Consider the following 20,640-nt stretch of genomic DNA (forward strand, 5'->3'; position numbering starts at 1 on the left):
TTTTAGTCTCCTAGAACACATTACAAAGGTCATGCCAGTGTCTAGGTAAATGACATACACCTGCCTGTGCCTCTGTGATTAAATACATGAGCAAATACACCCAGCTTGCCCATCATGTTTGTAGTTAGCAAATGTTCATACAATTTTTCAGGTGTGTGCTCAGTACTATGGATCTGTTCCCCTGCATCTCCATCTCAGTTGGCATTTCTCTAGCAAGACTGTATCCTATTCAAAGTGTTCAAAAGTGACAGAGGTGTAACTTATAATTAAAGATCCTTCTAAAATGACACAGTGATTATAAATTCTGAGTCAGAAAATAAGCAGAGCAAGCACGAGAATTATGTGAATATATATTTGAGAAAGTATAAATTTATTTTCTGGTGATATTAGTATCATGCTTTGTGTTGTACATGTATGGGATATTTAGGATCCCGTGACTTTTGATGATGTGCATGTGAAATTCACTGAGGAGGAGTGGAATTTGCTGAATCCTTCCCAGAAGAGTCTCTACAAAAATGTGATGTTGCAAACCTACCTGAACCTCAAAGCTATAGGTAAGACTGTTATTTTTTTTCTGAAGGAACCAAATGTTTCTTGGTTATTGACGATCTTCTATTATTTTAATTGTATAAAAATTGAGCTGAATAATTCAGTTTCACTGAATTTTCACTGTAACTATCACGGTGCAGTTAAAATTCACAGTACCTTTAATTTTGCCTATTTTCCAATACTATATCATTCATTTTCTATTACTGTGTTTTAGGCTATAATTGCAAAGAGCATCATCGTGAAGAACATTTTCAAAATAATAGAAGTCTTGAAAGGTAATTTTCATGTGCAAGCTTTTACAAATTTGTCTCTGAGGAAATTTTAATATCTTATGGAATCTCCAGCAAAAAGCAAAAGTGCAAAATAACAGTCCTTTAAGTGGAGATATGATTACAATATTCTAACAAAACCATGTACGTCAATATCCAATATCTGATTTGTGTATCCATTTGATAAGGAGCTCCATTAGACTTGTGCTGTGGATCTGCCATTCTGTATAGTCTCATAGTATTTAGAAATTGCACATTGAATAGTGATAAATTTATATCCAAAATATTCTAATAAGCAAATAGTCTATAGAAAATTTGGTGATACTCATATTCTTGTAGAAATATGGTTCAGTTTGGTGAGAGGGAATTTTATGAGAATCAAGAATATTGTTGTGGAGAAACATTAGTCCATATTGCACATGTTATGAGAAACAAAAATTAAAACAGTGTGAATTCAATGCATAAACCTTTCATTTATCATTCTTTTTATTAGGTATATCATGTGTCACAATGGATAGTAATCATGTGAGCATAGGGATATGGAAAGAAGAAACATAAAATTTTTGTTCTAAAATAAGAATATATGTAGTATTCTACCTTTGAAAGAAATTAGGAATATGAAATACATTTGCAATTAGTTGGTTTTTTAGCTTTACAGGGACTATCCCAAAACTCATTGTGTAAAAAATCTTTATGAGTACTAGGAATTTGGAAATTCTTCTGTGTGTCATGATTCCCAGTCACATGTGTTGTAATTCACACTAGAGGAAAAATATGAATACAATCAGTGTTATACAGATCAGAGTTTTTCTAACTTTATTCAGATAGCTAAAATACATCATATAAAAAGAGGTTATTATAAATATGAGCCATGTAATAACCATCACAGGTGTCTTGAACAACTCATGGTGAGGGAGAACAACATAACATATAAAGTGCTAAAACCTTAAGATCTGATGTTTCTTTACCATTAGACAAATTGTAAACATAATTCATATTGATTACATGATTGATCAGAGTAATGAATGTGGTAAAGATTTCACATGTGCTAATTATCGTTGCAGGCATGTAAGAAGATATACTGGAGTGAAACCCTATGAGTGTAATATATGTGGTAAAGCCTTTACAAGATCAAGTCATCTCCAATATCATAAAACCACACATACTGGAGAGAAACCTCATGAATGTAATCAATGTGGTAAAGCCTTTGCAAGACCCAGTCATCTCCAAACACATAAAATGACACATACAGGAGAGAAACCTTATAAATGTAATCAATGTGGTAAAGTCTTTGCATAGCACAGTCATCTCCAATTCATAAAAGAACACATACTGGAGAGAAACCTTATGAATGCAATCAATGTGGTAAAGCCTTTGCACAGCGCAGTAATTTTCAATATCATAAAAGAACACATACTGGAGAGAAACCTTATGTATGTAATCAATGTGGTAATACCTTTGCAAGACCCAGTCATCTCCAAATTCATAAAAGAACACATACTGGGGAGAAACCTTATGAATGTAAGCAATGTGGTAAAGCCTTTGCACAGCACAGTGCTCTCCAAAGACATAAAAGAACACATACTGGAGAGAAACCTTATGAGTGCCATCAATGTGGTAAAGCCTTTGCACAGTGCAGTACTCTCCAATATCATAAAAGAACACATACTAGAGAGAAACCTTATGAATGTAAACAATGTGGTAAAGCCTTTGCACAGCACAGTCATCTCCAAATACATAAAAGAACACATACTGGAGAGAAACCTTATGAGTGCTATCAATGTGGTAAAGCCTTTGCACAGCACATTCATCTCCAAAGACATAAAAGAACACATACTGGAGAGAAAACTTATGAATGTAAACAATGTGGTAAAGCCTTTACAAGACCCAGTTATCTCCAGCATCATAAAAGAACACACACCGGACAGAAAACTTTTTAATGTAATCAATGTGGTAAAGTGTTTTCACTAGGGATAAGTCTCCAAATTCTGTGTGCTGGAGAGAAACATAATGAAAATGATCATGAATTAAATGGGAATTAGTAGGGTATCATAGTAGGATATGATAGACATGGGTGCTTGGGATTGTTTCCACTCTGGAGATTTTTTTTTTTTTTTTTTTTTATGTTTTTGCAAAGAAGTTTGCTGCCCTCGTCTGAAGAGTTTCTTTGAGGTTAAGGTAAAGATGTTTACATTAATTGTATTGACAAAGTAAGTCATGAAAATCAACGCCTTGAATTTGGCCTGAAAGTTTTTAACAAGCATAGAAACTAAGAAAGGAAAAATAAAAAAAGAAAGGTTCAAAATACAAGGCATCATCAAGAAGTTGAATGAAGTTTAATCTTGTGATCAAGGATATGCAATGGCATTAAAGGAATAGTTACATTAGGACAAGATTACATTCAGCTAAACATATGGATTTGCAGTTGTATGAAAGTGAACTGTATCATGTTAGGAATTATTATTACCTGGATACTGTTTTGATGTAGACACATGAAGATACAATTATGTAACAAATTGCTAAGAGATAGATTTGGATTCTGGGTTCTGAATTTAAAATGTAAGCAGAAAGGTTTAGTTCATGTCATGGTGTTACATGCTTTTTAACCCACCATTCACAAGTCAGAGTCATGCAGATCTTTGAGATCAAGGTAGATCTCTAAGCAAGTTCCAGGAAAGCCAAGATTAGGCAGTGATATATTTGAAATATTGAAAGCTGCTGATAATGGAATAGAAGGAGCCGTTTTCCAGCCCCAGTAAGCACCAGAACTCCGAGAATTTTATCATGAAGTGGTGTTCAATATTGTCAGAGAATTTTACTTTACCTCATGAGATGATCAGTTCTTGGTTTTTCTTACACTTTAATCCCATTTTGTTGAACCATCACTGTTTCTAGAATGAAGCCTTCCTCATTGTTAATGGTGGATGATCTTTTGATGTGTTTTATATTTTATTTTATTTGTTTTATCTTTTAAGTATTTTTTGAATCTGTGGTTTTAGGGATAATTGGTCTGTAATTCTCTTTTTAATCACTCAATCTTTCTTGACTGGAAATATGAGTAATCAGGGGTTCAGAAAATAAATTGACTAATATTTATTTTGTTTCTATATTGTTGAATACACTGAATTCTTGTTAAATCCTCTTTGAAAGTCTGGTAGGACGCTACCCTAAAACTCATAGACGTGGGCTCATATTGTGGACATATTTTTAATGCAGTCTGTTTTCCTTCATGTTTATGTCAGTTTAAGTTGTTTTTCTCTAGTTTAATTTTGGGATGTGGAATCTATTGGGGAAGTTAGCTATTTCTTTTAGAATTTCCAAGTTGGTGGAATGCACACTTTTTAAACTATGTCTTTACTACTCTCTGGATTTCTTCATTACCTGTTAATTAATCCCCTGTTTCATTTTAGATTTCATTGATTTGCATATTCTTTATCTTTTAATAGGGGTTTGTTTATCTTGTCTAATAAAAGGATCAAAAGACCAACTCCATGTTTCATTAATTCTTTGAATTGTTCTTTTTCTATTTTATCAATTTCATCCCCCAACTTGAAAATTTCTTGATGTCTCCTCCTCGTTTTCTTTGCTCCCTCACTTCTTTTTGTTGTAGCCTTTAAAACATGCTGTTAAATTTCCTGTATGGGAGTTCTCCAATTTTTCAATGTAGGCATTTGGTGCTGTGAACTCTCCTTTAGCTCCACTTTGATTTTCTTTGTGTTCCATGAGATTGTGCATGTTGCATATTCATTTCCCATGAACTCTAGAAAGTTTCTGATTTCTTCCATTTTTCCGTGTAGACCCATTTTCTCTCAAACATTAGTTTGTAGTCAGTTAGCTGTCCTCCCTCATCTCTTACAACACTGAGACATCAGCAGATTTTTTTGGCCCAGATAATATATTTTGTCTCATCAGAGAGTGTGGGGACTCCTGGGTCTGGTGCAATCAAGGACATGAGGAACCCAATTTCTAGGGGCCACCCACTGGACTTTCCTGTTGCTCTCTGGGATGGAGTTTAGTCCTTGCTCATCAGATCGGTTCTCTCCTTATAAATGGCCCCATGGATATGAGAGGTAACAATGGCACACCAGCCCTCTGTGTCTTGACCCTGGGGAAAAGATAACCTTACCACAGTGAGGAGGGCATGCCTAAGTCTATGAAACCACAGGAAGTGGACACATAAGAACCGGAAGTGACCATTTGAAGAACAGGAAGTGTCCATGCCACACCAAGAAGTGGTTGTGATGTCACAGGAAGGGACTGCCCCTATCCGAAAGTGAGTGTATATCACAGGAATTGTCTCAAGTTTTAGAGAAAGTGCCCATCCTATGACCGGAAGTGAACGTCACTGTCACAGGAAGTGGCTGTGGCTTGATATGAAGTGCCTGTAACATAATAGGAAGTGTTGTTACACCACAGGAAGTGGCTCTAATGACTTTAATCTCCTTTCTTACCTCAATTGACATTTTCAGAGCTGCCAGTTCAGCTTCCTGGGCTGACATTCCTGCCAGGTGTGGTTCTACCCATGTGATCTCGGTATTTGACACCACCACTGTCCCAGCACACCTCTGTCCATCCTGAATGAGGCAGTTACCGTTGGTGGACCCCGTTACCCCTACATCTATGTGAGCCGTCATACAGAGGCCCATCCAGTGAGGTCAGGGTCCGACAGCAGGGCAGCTGAGTAGTTACACTGGGTGGATTCAAGAAGAGAGGCTGGTAATGAGTCCTTCTGGTATCATTTTTATCCAGAAGCCATTGTGACTGAGGTGTAAATAGAGTGGTTGTTAGCTTGTGCCCATTGGTGACACATTGGCCATTGGCTAACGCCAGGACCCCTGGTCTGAGTATGCAGTCCACAGGTCTACAAAGGCCACCTGAAGTTGGCAGAGTAGGCTTTTTTTCTTTGCAGAGGCTTAGATAGCCTCAATTTTAAGGCATCTAAGAGGTCCTCCATTTTTGTTTTCTTCCGTAGCCACTGGGAAGTCATTTATAAACTGATGAAGATACTCTATATGTAGGTTTTAGTACAATATAATGTTGAACTGTATCAACAAAAGATGATGGATTTCCATTTCATTTTTAGTGTAACCCAGGTCTTGTGGTGGGGACAATTTTGATTCGTAGTCCTCCCTTTTCGCCATTATTGACTCTATCCTTTTTAGGAATCACTTATGTTCTTCTGATTTGGCCTTGGCTGACAACAGGATCTTTCCCAGGTCTCCAGTCTGTTGCTTCTGTCCTCCCATCTGCGTCTCCTCTGCAGTCTGTCCTCCATTAAATACTCTCTTTGCCACTGTCCTTAAATCTCTTAGACAACTCTTTCCTAACTACTCCACCCTCTGGAGCTTTGTCTTCATAGCTGGTGTTCCCTGATTGACAAAAGCTCAAGCGGTCGCTGCCTTTGCTTCTGGTGATTCAGGGTCCATGGACGTGTATCGTCAAAAATGTTTCCATGACCCTGTCTAAAAAAATCTGTAGGGCTTTTATTTTCCCTCTTCCTAATATTATTCACTCTGGACAAATTTGGGAGCCATCTTGTGGCCACGTTGAGACCTGCCAGCAGAGATGGACAATGGACAAAAGGCCTCCTCCTACCTTCAGTGGTGTTGCAATCCCAGTCTGGGTTAGTTAGGGAAAAGTAAGCATATTGGGGGGACTCCCTGATGAGGCCAGGAACCAGTTTCCTGGCCTCTTATGTGTTGATGGGAACCTAGAAAATATGGTAGATGTAGACTGCCTCATATTAATACGTCCATCAAGTCAAAATCACTTCATGAAATCAAAATCACTACTCAAGGTTCCCCCTTAAACTCACATTTTCAAAGTCATCTTGTTCTGAGAAACACAAATGCAGCACACAAAAACACAAATAAAACCTTCCCCCTCTAAAAGAGATACAAGAAACAACCAGAAAGTGCCACTCATGAGAAAGACCTCTCCCCAAACACAATCCATTTTTTCTTTACATCAGGCAGACATGAGAAATAACCAGGAAGTGGTGCACACCCATAAGAAAAGAACCAGAGTGGTGGGCATCTCTCGGCTGCCCTGAGCCCAGGATAAATTAATGAATTTGCATGAATCATTTAATTTGAATAAATTTGCATATATTAGTAGCTTTTACTAAATGTATGTGGTGTGTGTGAGCATGTGTGTGAGGCTGGGGTATGACGGTGAGCAAGGGGCAAGAAGTGAATTGATGATTGATCAATAACCAACAATTGACCAATTGATAATCAATACCTAGTCAAAGATCATTGATCGATAACCAATAATCAATCAATTTGTAATCAATACCTAATTGATGATCAGCCGATATTCACGTACTTCACACTGAGTCTCAGGATTCCCCCCTGGTCCTGCCATAGCCACAGCTCCCAGATTTGTCTTTACTCACTGAAAACTGCCACAGATACAAAATCAAGGCCTCATTCCCAGAAGGATTTGACACTGTGTAGAATCAGGGAACAGATAAAGGCCCAACCAAAGACAAAATTCAACCACAACTATAAAAATACTCAGCTTGTAATAACACAACCAACCAGCAGGTGGCGCTCACAGAAAAGGAATATGGCACCACTGAGACCTGGATGGAAAGGATACAGCCCGCAGTAACAAGGACCAACCAGCAGGTGAAGCTCACCTTGGCCACCCAGCTCTCCACGCTCTTCCGACTGCTTCTGCACCCAGCTGACTCCCCTGCTTAAACCGGTTGGCAGAAAGCTAACCTCCTACGAGGGCAGGGCACCAAAGAGAATCCTTATGTGGGAGGTACAGCTGAATGGCTGGCAGTGGCCATTTTGTGGCCACAGCCATGCCCCGGAGTTTTGTGTGAGTCTTGCAATCCTGGCAGGGCAGGTCCATAGTTAGTCGCCCTATTGACTTGTCCACACTTATAGAGGCCACAGCAGGAGCAGGGACCAAGGAAGGATCCAGAAGATCCTAAGCTCCCTAGATCCACAGCTCAGCCTCTGAGCTCCAGGTGCTGCCACTTCTTCACAGCAGGGGTCGCTGTGGGGCTGCTCTTCCTCCAGAGAGGAATGCTAATGGTCAGTGCACATCTTTGGAAGCTCAGGGCTCTACTGACTGTGAATTTCCCACACAGCCAACTTTTTCTTGGCTGTTAGCTTGTGTGAGGTGAAATCATTTCCAACTGTGTCTGTGATTTTGTTTCTTGGTGCTTTCATTTTCACCACCAAATCAGAATATGCCCAGCAAGCTGCAATGGGACTTGATTCGAACCCAGGGCAAGCTACTAATGCTGACAGAACAGCCTGGTGCCCAAGGATGAGTCATTCTCTCAGTGAATGCAAGGTGTATTACCTGAGTCTTCCCACCTCTGTTGAAAGTTCTAGGTGATATGAATTAAAGAAAATATTGAATATTCAAAGGAAACCATGCTAGTCAGTATTTTTGTGCAGTGTTAATTTTATTTCCTACATACACTTCCTGAGAAATGAAGTTCAGAGAGCTAAATGTACGAAATGATACATAATTGACCTTTTGACACTGAGAGCTGTGCAATCATTCTTTAGCCTGGTACATGGCTTAATCTACTGAGGGATTAAACTGTAAGGAAGACCAACAGTAGAGGTAAGGCTTGTAAAACATGAAGTTCTTCCAAGAGTGGAAGCACTTAAAAGACACCCTCTCAAGGCCAGTGAGCTAGCTTTTCTGTGTCAGGGCCTGCAAAGCCCTGACCTTCCAACTTATTCCAACTGTTTCTCCAGGTGAGCTCCATTGTGAAGCAGAAATTTCCAAAGAAAATTGCTTAAAATACAGTCTCTCCTGTGCAGAAGTGAGGGCACAGGCCTCTAATCCCCATACTAGAGAGATAAAGCAAAGTAAATCTGAGTTTAAGGATAGTCTAGTCTACACAGAAGGAAAAAGCGGTAAAATGGAAGTTGCAGATGGCGCCTAGATTACTTTGTAAAGGAAGCACATGGGCGGAACACACCTCAACCATGTTGATTAAGCAGAGAGGTTTCCAAAAGTGCTCAAGGCTACTCCCTGTGTTTTGATTCTTTTATGTCCCAACATCCATGAAAACCAGGATGCCAAATTCTCCTAAGAACTTCCTTTAAGACAAACCACCAGTTACTCCTGTAACCAAATGTAGGAAAAAGTAGACTATCCTCATCTGTCTCTACTCCATCCTTCATTTTTCCCTTGGGCCATTTCTAAAAGAACACAAATCTCCAGCTTTTAACTCTTTTATTAAGAATGAGATAAAGAAACAAACACCAGATGGCTGCAAAGACACAACTGCCTTGTATGTGCCTTTGCTGTAATAGAGGAGCTGACAGAGAATCCCCTAATTGCAACTCTTAGCAGTCATCAGGGCTCCTGGGCTCCAAAGAGAATTCTGGGTGGCTTGTTCACTTCTTCTTCTTCTGGACAAAAGCCTTTTGAAGCCATGCCCAGCATCCTAGTTTCTTGGGATTGTCAGAAGCAGGATGCTGGTCAGGGTAGTCTCCACCATCACAGGTCTCAAGTTCCAGTCGTTTTTCTCTGAACAAGCTTGGTGAGCGTTGGTCTGAATCTTCTACACCTTTGTCTTTGTTGTCACCCACATTTCCTGGAGACACTTGTGGCTCCCTCTGACTCTCACTCTGGGCGACCTCTCTGCCCTTTTTCACGGCAAAATTCAATCTTTGGTACTATCTCAGGTAGTCCAATCTCTCAAATACACAAAAGGAATATAGGTCCCAGTCAGCAAACCAGCCATCCTCAGAGCAGTGGCTTGAATCTCCACAGAAACAATGTGACTCAGATGTGGAACACCTTGTACTCAGGGCTGGCAAGACACCTGCACTTAGCAGGGCATGTTCTTGAGAATCTGATGTATCTTTGACAAACTTGGGAGAGGACTGCATCATCTTCTTGGCTTTATCCATAGAACTCTGTGGGTAAGTCCTTGACCATTGATTTAAAGGAGACACTAGTTAGTGGATTATACTCTATACTTCATGGCCCTTCACAACCATTACACTGTGGGTAGCTGGATTTAAGCCCACAATCCTAGCATCTGTTTGCATTGCCCAAGTAGGCAAGATTCTGCCCAGTCTTGTGGCAAAATCCTTTTATCCCAGAAACCAAGGGGAAGAAGCAGATCAGGAACAACAGAATCAGAGTCAAAGGGATCTTTGACCTCAAGGCCAGCCTGGTAGTCAGACCTAGTTTCAGGACAGCTAGGCTATACAGGACAATCTAGGCTCAAAGAACAAAACATGCAAACAAAAAAGGAGTGAAGCTTCTCAACATAAGATGCTATCACTCTGGATGTTGTAATAGTATTTTATTAGAAAATGAGTGAACACGTTCCTCACCCATTATAACTGCAGGACAAACAACCATCCCTCTCAGTGAGGTCCTTAGTAGAGGCAGCAATCTAACCCTTTGGTAGGGTCAAGTCATGCTCTCAAGAATCTGGTCACTGCCTCAGATTCTCTAGAGCAGTCTGCACCACTCTTAGCATCTCTTCTGCCTCACCTGACACCCACCAGGTCTCCACAGAGTCTCAATCAGCTGGGCTCTCACTGTTGCTTCAGAGAAAATCTCTTCCAGCTAGCTTTCTCAGCATCTCAGCTGAGTTCTCTCTCCACCATTGGCAGCAGACCCACATTTCACACATGTCACACTACCCCAGGGCCAACAGTCCCTTTGGTTACTCAATCAAGGTCCCCCAAATTACCCAGAAGGACAGACTCTCAACACATAGTTAATTTGCCAATTACATTTAAATATATTTAAAACACAAGTACAAGATTCCACTAAGGTAATAAGAAACCAAATCTATTATATTAAAAGTTCTATCCCAATATTCTAACCTTTAGATATATTTACCTCTGATTCCATCTTAGTATGCTATGCCTCTCTCCCGTCTTCCACTTGTGGCTCCTGCAAGTACCTTCCTGTGTCTCTCTCCCCAGCCCTCCTCCTCACTCCCTTCTAATCACTAGTCAATGTGTATGCATGAGAAATACCTTGCAACGACATGCAATTGTCTAGAGTTAAACATTGTAGGCAACTGATTAGACAGGCAATGGGGAAAGTGCTCATGGACCGACAAGTCTACTTGAGGTTCTTGTTTCAGAGAGCAAAAGATCACATAGAATGATCTCTCACTCCCTCTCTCTGTCCTGAAAGGGGATATATTAGAAAGACTAACAGGATGCAGTTTGCCTTATTCCACAACAGCTGGATAGGAAGCAAAGTCCAAGAATCCAGAAGTTCTCAGTCCCCAAGGCTGGATGTCTCAGCTGGTCTTCAATAGAAGATGGAATCACAGACAAGTGGACTCTAATGTCAGGGAATTCATAAGAATTGCTAGCTAGGAGAGAGCAAGCAGGTAATGTGAAAACTTTCTTCCTCTGTGTTCTTATATAGGGCTCAAGATGAAGGTGTGGCCCAAATTAATGGTGTGTGTTCCAGATATAATCTCTGGATTAAAGCCTGGATTAAAGCCCCTGGATGAGTGTGTACTACTAAGTGTGGCAATTCATACCTTTAATCCAAGCAGTATGGAAGTGAATCAGGTGGGACTTTGTGAGTAGCCTGGTCTACAAAGTGAGTTCTAGGACAGTCAGAGGTATTACAGATAAACCCTGGCTCAGAATATCAACAACAACAACAATCACAATAACAATGTTAGTTGGCTTCCTTACTCCATATACAGATTAAAGGCCTGGATCTTTCAAGCTCAAACAGTATGAATTAAAGTGGAGCATTCCTACCTCAAAGACATTGATTGCTTTTCACAAAGTAAGCAAAAATCCCTTTGATGGAGTGTCCTCATGTTTTGAATTTTGCTTAATTCAAGATTTAATCAAGTTAACAACACAGACTAGCGACCACAGAGTCTTATTCTCTGTAACCCTGGCTGTTTTGAAAGTCAATTTGTGGACCACCAAGTCAAAGATCTCCCTGCCTCTGCCTCCTTCATACTGAGATTAAAGGCACATGTCACAGTTTCCTGCTTGTAAATCCTGTTAAGTGTCATTTCTTTAGCACCTGAGCAGATGCTAATCCTCTGTTCCAAGCAGAGAGATGGTTGGGGGCAACAGCCAAGTGCAGAGATGAACACTTAGAGAAAAAATAATTATAATTTTTATGTCTTTACAGAAAACAAATTTGGCCTCATAAAGGAAACAGGGAGCCCATCAGCTAAGAGGAGGAAAAACAAAATTTCGCAAAGAGCACAAAGAAAACGGCATAATTTATAGTTACGAAAAACATGAAAAGAAGCTTGCCCCTGAAAGAGGAATCAGTGATCCTGTCAACCAAAGAAAGAAAGGCAAAGCTGAGCTCTACGAACCCAAAAGCACCTAGAAGGGTCCACGGTAAGGGAGGCTGTGGAAAGGACTGAGACTGCTGCCCAGTGATGCCAGCCTCCTATTGGCCCAGGGCTGATCTGTATTTAGGGACCCTAGTTCCTCTGCTCTATAGCCAGGTTCCTGGAATAAACACCCAGAGAAGTCCAGAAGCCAGCTCTGGCTGCCTCCTTGCTGTGCAAGGCTCAGTGGTCCATTCTGCAAAGGGGAAGAACTAGGCTAAGTAAACATTGCTGGCATGGTTTAATTTCTGCAGTTTCACAACAAATAGAAATTTTGCCGTTGGCTAGCATAGCTCTATTTCAGGAAAAGCACGGAAAACTAAACATGAAGCAGCAAGAACTTGATGAGATTCCAGGACACCTTTGTGCTTGCCAAATAAATTCAGACTGGAGATTTTGTGAAGGATTATAAGCCTAGTATGACATTCTTAGAGTTGCTTTTCTTCACAACATGGACTACTATCAAAAGGCAAATGTTGTATGAAAATGATAGTTTATTAAAAGGATATGCATAATTGAACAATGAAATTAGGGGGGTAATGATAGCATTTTGTTTATTAGCTGGATTTTTTACTCAAAAGAGCTGATTCTTGTAACAATGAACCCATTTAAGAAGATCACCTACCATTTACTTAAAGAACTCACTTTACTTAAAGAGTTACCCTGAGCTAGGTGTGGGAAATCAAACCTTATATCCCAGCATTCAGGATGTAGAGTCAGGCAGATCAATATGAATTCAAGGCCAGATTCGTCAGAGAGTGTAGCAAGGGAGGAGGGCCTGGTGAAAGAGAGGTCAAACTGAGAGAAACACACACACAGAGACACACACACAAACACACAAACACACACACACACACACACACACACACACACACACACTGATTTACTCTGAATTTAAAAGATTGAGTTTTGAAATCATGGCATTTTTAATTGAAATGTAATTACTTTGTTTTTGCTCCTCTTCTTCTTCAGTGACCCTGTGCTCAACATGTCTTTGGGTTTTTTTTTTTGTTGTTTTTGTTTGTTTGTTTGTTTGTTTTTGTTTTTTATTCCACAAAGTTCCTTCCTATTTAAGTGTATTGTGGCTTATAATTGTGTTTTTATGTAATTTCATTTTATGGATATTAGTTTGTGTATGTTGAAGTTTCTTAGTTCTTTTATTTATCTTTTCATCTGTATGTTTTTCATTTTATTTTATTAGAGGTTTTGTTTTTTATAATTAATAATAATAACAATAATAATAATAATAGAATAGTTTAGATGTTTAGTTTATTAACAGGGAAAAGAAAGGAAGAGTAGGGATTTGAACAAGTGGCATGGGATAGGGAAATCTGGAAATATTTGAGTGAGAAAAGAGGTAATTAGACTATAGTGCATGAAAGATATCTATGTTCAATAATAGAAAAATGACAGATAAAAGAGAAGATCATCAATGAACATTGTACCACTCCTTTCCTGTGATGAATCAAATAAAATGCTCTGTGACATTAAGAACAACACCATATCTCAGCATCAATCCCTTCATGAAATCCTCCAGGATGGCATCCTGTATGTAGAAATCATTTCCTAAAAACTAATGCCCACCAGACAAATGAAAAATAGTGACATGTTACAATTCACGTCTAAATTATCAATGATTAAACAGACACACTTTCAGGTATGGTTCATAAAAATCTCTTTTGTGATTGTAAATTTGTATTTATGATTGAACTACCAAAAGCACCTTTAAAAGGAAAAATAATTGTCACAGAGAATCTGGCCTTGCTTAATCAAGCAAGCAAAACACAGACTAGGACTGTCAAAGTTTGGCATCCTGCCCATGACATTTCTTCAAGCAAGCCCCTGGTCCAAGTATTTTGAGCAGATTCAGCCCTGATAGTGAAGTTATTCAGAGGTCACGGCCTGATCTAGCAAGGGAGGAGCACCACAAGGGACCTCACAGGTGCAAACATCTGGCTACACCTGGCCGACGCTTCCCATGCAGCTCTAGGGAGGACAAACCACCACTGCTCCCACTGCTCATATGTCTGCTCCTCCTTACTATGGGCAGTGACTCTGTGGTCAACATGTCTCAAAAACGGAGCTTACTATAGACATTTACATGAATAAATTATGAAATTCAAAGCTAAATGGAACTAGAAAAAGGCCCAGTGCTAGGATTATTTTCCATGTAAACCTCCAATTTTATCAACATTTTCTAATTCTCTCATTATTTAATTTAGAAATATTTTTATTTCTACCATTTTAGAAGCATCCCTTTCCTTGTAAATCTTCAACTTTCACACTTTTTTCTATGTATTTCTACAATTTTATCCGGAATATATTCCATGAAAATCTTCCCTTTCATCCCAAATTTTTCTATGTCCTTGGTCATTCAGTAAAAATAAAATTATCTACATTTTTGAAAATTATTTTCCAAGAAATTCTTCAATTTTAACACATTTTTCTATATATTATTTTAATTTTCTCGGATATGTTTTACATGTAAACCCTCAATTTTATCAGAAAATGTTTCTAGTTTACTTTTCAATCATTTTAGGTATTTTTTATGTCTACTGTTTATCTGTATTATTTTTCAATTAAAACCTTCACTATTTCAAGTTCTACTTCATTTTTTTCACAAATATTTTCAGTGAATGTTTCTACTACCTTTTTCAAATGATTTAGAAATAGTTTATATGGCTAATATTTTATCTGTATTATCTTTTCTGATATCTTCAATTATATTACATTTCCTGTATATTACTTCAATTGTATTAGAAATATTTTCCATCAAAATCTTCAAATTTATCAAAAATTTTTTCTAGGTAATTGGACAATGTTCTAGGTATATTTTCTATGTTTACTTTTTTACTATTATTATTTTCCAACTAAATCTTCAATTTGAACACACACATATATCTTCAATATTACTACAGATATTAGTAATCTTCAATGTCATAAAAGAGCAGCACTAAATTAGCCTTCTCCATTCTTAGCCTCTTCACCAGGTGCATGTGGACCCTGAGGCAGGCTCTGTCCACTTCAGCTGGGTGTAAGGTTCCTCCCATCATTTATGAACTGATGAAGAGACTCTGTCTGTAGGTTTTAGCAAGACAGAATGTTGAACTGTATCAACAAAAGCTGGTGGGTCTCCATTTTGCATTTAGGGTAACCCTGGTCTTGTGGTGGGGGCACTTTTGATTCTCAGGGCCCCCTTATCTCCTTTTTAGGCATCACTCATGGTCTTCTGATTTGGCCTTGGCTGACAACAGGGTCTTTCCCAGGTCTACAGTCTGTTGCTTCTGTCCTCCCATCTGCGTCTCCTCTGCAGTCTGTCCTCCATTAAATACTCTCTTTGCCACTGTCCTTAAATCTCTTAGACAACTCTGTCCTAACTACTCCACCCTCTGGGGCTTTGTCTTCATAGCTGGTGTTCCCTGATTGACAAAATCTCAAGCCACTGCTGCCTTTGATTCTGGTGATTCTGGGTCCATGGGCATGTATTGTCAAAAATGTCTCCATGACGCTGTCTAAAAAAGCTGTAGGGATTTTATTTTCTCTCTGCCTAATATTATTCACTCTGGACAAATTTGTGAACCATCTTGTGGCCACCTTGAGACCTGCCAGCAGAGATGGACAGTGGACAAAAGGCCTCCTCTTACCTTCAGTGTTGTTACAATAACAGTTTGTGTGAGTTAGGGGAAAGCAAGCATATTGGGGTGGGACCCCAAAGTGGGGCGAGGAACCAGCTCCCTGGCCTCTTCTGTAGTGAAGAGAACCTGGAAAATATAGTAGATGTAGACTGTCTCACATTATTATGCCCATCAAGTCAAAATCACTTCATCAAGTCACCTCATCAAAGTCACTAGGCAAGGTTACCCCTTAAACACACATTTTCAAAATTCTCTTGTTCTGAGAAACACAAATGCAGCACACAAAAATACAAATAAAACCTTCCCTCTCTAAAAGAGGTACAAGAAACAACCAGAAAGTGGCACTCATGAGAAAGACCTCTCCCCAAACACAATCCATTTTTTCTTTACATCAGGCAGACATGAGAAATAACCAGGAAGTGGTGCACACCCATAAGAAAAGAACCAGAGTGGTGGGCGTCTCTCTACTGCCCTGAGCCCAGGATAAATTAATGAATTTGCATGAATTATTTAATTTGAATAAATTTGCATATATCAGTAGCTTTTACTAAATGTATGTGGTGTGGGTGAGCATGTGTGTGAGGCTGGGGTATGTCGGTGAGCAAGGGGCAAGAAGTGAATTGATGATTGATCAATAACCAACAATTGACCAACTGATAATCAATACCTAGTCAAAGATCATTGATCAATAATCAATAACCAATCGATTGATTATCAATACCCAATTGATGATCAGCCGATATTCACGTACTTCAGACTGAGTCTCAGGATTCCCCCCAGGTCCTGCTATAGCCACAGCTCCCAGATATGTCTTTACTCACTAACACCTGCCACAGACACAAAATCAAGGCCTCGTTCCCAGAAGGATGTGACACTGTGTAGAATCAGGGAACAGATAAAGGCACAACCAGAAACAAAATTCAACCACAACCATAAAAATACTCAGCTTGTAATAACACAACCAACCAGCAGGTGGCGCTCACAGAAAACGAATGTGGCACCACTGAACCCTGGATGGAAAGGATACAGCCCGCAGTAACAAGGACCAACCAGCAGGTGGAGCTCACGCACACATTAATTCTTACAGAATGTGTGTATATTTGCATATATATGCAACATATATTCGTGTGTGTATATATTTGCATATATATATTGCTGTGTGTATATATTTGCGTATATATATATTTATATATTTATATATTTATATATTTATATATTTATATATTTATATATTTATATATTTATATATTTATATATTTATATATTTATATATTTATATATTTATATATTTATATATTTATATATTTATATATTTATATATTTATATATTTATATATTTATATATTTATATATTTATATATTTATATATTTATATATTTATATATTTATATATTTATATATTTATATATTTATATATTTATATATATGGAGACTGTAAAATTGCATATATTTATCTTCTGATGGTCACATAGCAGTAAAATAACTCTTAAATACATTCCGCTGTACTTGAATATCAGAGAATTTTCATTCTGTAATAGATCAGATCAAATTCACAACCCATAGGCAGACAATTTTTAGGATGTGAAAGAATTGTGAACACACACTCACAACTGGGATGTCTCTATAAAATCCCTTTCCTCAGGACTCAGGGTATATTGGGGAAGTGAAGGTTGAAGTATTATTATCCGTGACAGAGGGGATTGAGAACATGGAATACAGGGTTTCTAAAACAAGAAAGATGGACGCCCATGTGAAATTACAGAGACCGCGGCAGCAGGCACAGGGCCTGCACGGCTCTGTTCAAGATGGCGTCTCAATATCGAGAGGGGAACGGAACTGCACCCCCCTTCCAATCCGGTTGGCATCCATTTACACAAATCAATATTAATAGTTTCTACAATATATAAAATGCTCTGTGGAATGGAGGATGACGCCATAATTTGGCGGCTTTCCCGTGAAGTTGAGGATGACATCCTCTGTGTAGACATCACTTTCTAGAACCATCATGGCCGCCGGACGAATGAAAAAGGAGACATGAAAGTTCCCGTCTGGACTAAAAATATTTTAACACACTTGCGTTCAGGTGTGGTTGACAAGAATCTCTTGTCTCACGTGCGTGCGGGTCATGGTTTCCCGGGTCACCTGGAAGGGAAACTGAGGCTGGGGACGGGGCAACAGGAGAAACATGGAGGCAAGACGAGATTTCCTGCTCAAGACACAAAGTTTCATGGCTGACTGAGAATCTAGAGTTTGGGGGCGAGACCCTTCCCCCCCAGGTCCGAGAGACATGGTGGGTGGGTGGGCGTCGGCTGCGCTGCCCCACAATGCTCTGCGGCAGGCAGGCGGCCTGCTGAGTTCAGGAAACTGCAGATCTGGAAGAGCAATGGACTTCTCCTTTTTCCATGCTCTCCGCTCCAGGTGGGGGAGGCTGGGGGGAAACTGAGGCCTGGAAATTCCCGCTAAGAAGGCGGAGGGGGAGGGTGTGGTCTCCGAGACACTCCCCCATCTTCCCCTTCCCCTCCCATTTCCTCTCTCTCTGTCTCTCCTTCCCTCTGTGTCTCTGTCTCTCCCCCTTTCCTTCTGCCTCCCTCTCCCTGCCTTTACCCCACTCACTCCTCCCCTCCCCACACCCTAAAAACACTCTACTCCACCCCACACCTGTCCTATGGTCTGGGCCTGGATGGGCGGGACTCTGTGTAGACACGCCACATTCTGAGCCCCGCCCACCTCCTCTGTTAATGACGCCCACAATGACGTCCAGTCTCACTGAATCCCGCCCCCATCCCCTATTAGTGACGCCCACAATGATGCCCAGTAGCGCTGAGCCCCGCCCACCTCCCAGGTCAGTGACGCCCACAATGATGTCCAGTCTCGCTGAGTCCCGCCCCCATCCCTTATAAGTGTCGTCCACAATGATTCACAATAACGCTGAGCCCCGCCCACCTCCCCTGTCAGTGACGCCCACATTGACGTCCAGTCTCGCTGAGTCCCGCCCCCATCCCCTATAAGTGACGCCCACAATGATGTCCAGTAGCGCTGAGCTCTGCCCAACTACCTTGTCAGTGATGCCCACAAAGACTGTCAGGTACACTGAGCCCCGCCCACCTGCTCTGTCAGTGTCGCCCACAATGACACCCAGTTGCACTGAGCCCCGCCCACCTCCACTGTCAGTGACGCCCACAATCATGGCGGTTCTGTCATTTTCTGGAACTCGGTGAACTGTGCACACCCAAAAAATGTTTGTGTGTGGTGATGGCGATGTTTGGACGCGGTTGATGTGTCCCCGTGCATCCAGTGCACGCACTAAATATGTGCAGTTTTAGCTAAAGTGTCGCCACGAGTCGCCTTCCAGATACTCAGTGGATATCTATGGAGACACGCCAGGCATTCGGTCAGATTTTAGTTTGTATATAATATTTATACATAATATTCATATATAATATTTACAGGTAATATATTATTTGAAAACATAATATTTATGTATAATATTTATATAGATTTTCTTTTGTATGCTAATAAAATATGTAAACAGGCACAATTTAAATAGACTGTCCCTATTTATGGAATATGGAATATGTAAATATATACCTACATATATATATGTATGTGTGTGTTTGTGTATGTATATGTATAATAAATCTTTAAAATAAAAAAGAAGGTATCAAAGTTGTGCTGCAGAGGTCTTGCAGAAGCCATGCCTTATGCTAAATAATGCTCTTAAGAATAATGTATATATTTGCATATTTATCCAAATATACATTTATGTGTTTATGTATTTCTGTATTTTATATATATTTATATTTATCTATTTTAAGTTTTTATTATTTTATATTTTATAAATTTTATATTTTATATGTTATATTTTAAATAAATTATAAATATAAAAACATAATTATGAAATATAAATATACATAAATATAAAATGTATTTTAATAAATATATAAATATAAAAATATATAAAAGTTTTAAAATAAATCTTTAAAATAAAAGAAAAACTATGTATAAATGTTGTGGTGGGGAGGTCTGGCAGAAGCCATGCATTATGCTGAATAAAGCTCTTAAGTATAACATATATATTTACATATTTATTCATATATTCACTTATGTAATTATGTATTATATACATTTGTATTTATTATTTATTTTATATTTTAAATGTAATTATGAAATATAAATATATTTATATAATATATTTATAAATATATAAATATAAAATATATTTTTATAAAAGCATAAATATAAAAATATATAAGTCTTTTGAAATACACCTTTAAAATGAAAAAAGTATGTGTCTAAGTTGTGATGGAGGTTTTGCAGAAGCCATGTCATAGACTAAGTAAAGCTCTTAAGAATAGCATCTTGTGAACTACTTACAGAGGGAAAAAGGAAATGGGAGACTTCTATGAAGACAGCAGAAACAATCAAACAATAGGACACAGTGGGTGCGGGAAGTCTCAACAATGCTGCACTAGGAGAATACACCATATATCACGAACATTACAACCCAAGTCTACAGTGGCCTTAGGACTGACAACCGCAGCCCCATATGGTGGACAGAGTTGGGCTCTGAGGATATAAAATGTCCTGAAGGCCCTGGCCCCAGACCATTACCAGCTCTCCTAGCATATTCCTGGCTTTAGACAAGGAGCTCTATTTTATTCTCAGTACATTGTGGCCTCAGGAAAAGATCCCAAGGCCCAGGGCCCAGGGTGTTATTGTCTCTGCCCAGTGTGTGCCTGGGTTTGAGAAGAGCTATCTCAGTCTACATACATGAGGACCTTATGGAAAGACATGCTGGATAAGGCTAGCCCTCCATACAATAGTCTCTCTCTGTATGTGTGTGTGTGTGTGT

The 20,640-nt window shown here is 39.3% G+C and overlaps 1 pseudogene; it reads left to right on the forward strand.

Annotated features, from left to right (window-relative positions):
* The first annotated feature begins 439 nt into the window (after nt 1-439).
* The window catches only part of LOC127673204 (zinc finger protein 431-like), a 97,787-nt pseudogene continuing 77,586 nt past the window's right edge, over nt 440-20,640 (forward strand).

This window comes from Apodemus sylvaticus, chromosome 22 (genome assembly GCF_947179515.1).
Source record: "Apodemus sylvaticus chromosome 22, mApoSyl1.1, whole genome shotgun sequence".
Lineage (NCBI taxonomy): Eukaryota > Metazoa > Chordata > Mammalia > Rodentia > Muridae > Apodemus > Apodemus sylvaticus.